The sequence below is a fragment of the Notolepis coatsorum genome, assembly GCF_963971535.1.
Source record: "Notolepis coatsorum genome assembly, chromosome: 1".
Classification (NCBI taxonomy): Eukaryota; Metazoa; Chordata; class Actinopteri; order Aulopiformes; family Paralepididae; genus Notolepis; species Notolepis coatsorum.
In genome coordinates this window covers 317,125,090-317,126,975 of record NC_140165.1, presented here as the reverse complement: position 1 = coordinate 317,126,975, position 1,886 = coordinate 317,125,090, and positions in this window count along the sequence as shown.

Genomic DNA, 1,886 nt, shown 5'->3' with positions numbered 1-1,886 from the left:
TATCTTTACCTTCCTTGGAGATGGTTGAAATAATAGCCTCTTTCCACGAGGGAGGGACTTTACCTTATCACCTTAAGTGTGCGATTGAACGAGGTCAAAGGTGAAGGACTCAACTCCTTTCTGAAGGTCTTATAGAACTGGATCGAGTTCTGGAGATGGAAGACCGTATGGCTATGTATATAATGCTATCGATTAGGGCTGACCTTCGAAGCTTTTTTTGGCAATCGAAGCTTTGGGGCCGAGCTTCGATTTTAATTCGAAGCTTCGAAAAAAAAATAAACAAAAATATTTTTTTTTAATATTTTTTTTTATATATATATTTTTTTTATCTTATGTTGTGGGACTTGTACAGCACTTTCGTAAACGTTGTTGTTTTTAAATGTGCTCTATAAATAAAGTGGGTTGGATTAATTAATTAAGTAGCCCCTTTCGTGACTGACGCATCCAACAAGGTTTCACTCGGCTGTGTGATTTAATTCAAGGTGGATCGCTGTTGTCGTTTGAACAACTTCAGATTTCATGGGAACTACCAATCCCCCAAATCAAGAATGTTTAAGATGAATGAAGTAAGATTTTGATTATTTGAAATATGGCCTGTGTAGACTAAACTATGCACAGAATTATGTCAGTCTACAAGGTCCGGATTCTACATGGTCCGGCAATGTAGACCTTGTAGACTCCACTACAGACCAATTATCAGTGAATGTTCATGCATTTTTAAGAAGGGCAACTTCCACAAAAAAACAAAGAACTCACCAAAACATCTCAGTAGCACCTTATCTAAATGTTATATTTCATATATGGAGATTCATATTTATTTATGTATTGCATGCATTTCTACATTTTATTTCCTATTTTGTTTATTCATCCCAGTATCTTTCTTTCTTATGTGTGGAATTCTACAAGGTGCGCGCACACACACACACACACACACACACCTACACACACACCTACACACACACACACACACACACACACACACACACACACACACACACACACACACACACACACACACACACACACACACACACACACACACCACACACACACACACACACTTACATTTAGTCATTTAGCTGACGCTTTTATCCAAAGCGACTTACAAGTTCTGTACGACAAGACAGCAAGAAGGGTACAACTCTATCAGCTGAGTAACAATGTTCATCAAAGTGTTGCGTGTTACAGTGTAGGTTAGTTTATTAGGACAAGTGCATGACAGTAAGGTTAGTCACGGTTATATATATATATATTTTTTTTTTTATCATTTCAGATAGTGGTTGAAGAAGTGAGTCTTTAGTCGACGGCGAAAGATTGGACGGGATTCGTCTGTCCTAACTGGGATGGGTAGTTCACACACACACACACACACACACACACACACACACACACACACACACACACACACACACACACACACACACACACACACACACACACACACACACACACACACACACACACACACACACACACACACACACACACACACACACACACACACACACACACACACAAATCGAAGTAAAAAAAAAAAATTTTGAAACAATTTTAAACTTCGATTTTTTTTTTAATGTTCGAAGCTTGTGCCATCGAATCGAACGTTCGAAGCTTCGAAGCATTTAAGACAGCCCTACTATCGATATGTATATTTACAGAAAATTTGCAGTATATATAATTGTATAAATATAATGTGTTGCTGGGCTGAGATACACAGGGGTGACAGTGGCTCGCGAGGTAGAGCAGTCGTCTGGTAATCCGGAGGTTGCCGGTTTGATTCCCGCTCCTCCCAGGCAGCGTGTCAAAGTGTCCTTGAGCAAGACAAATAAAAAAGATCTACATTAACTGATCAGCGCCAGGGGTCAGGGCGCCAGGGGGCGCTAGAA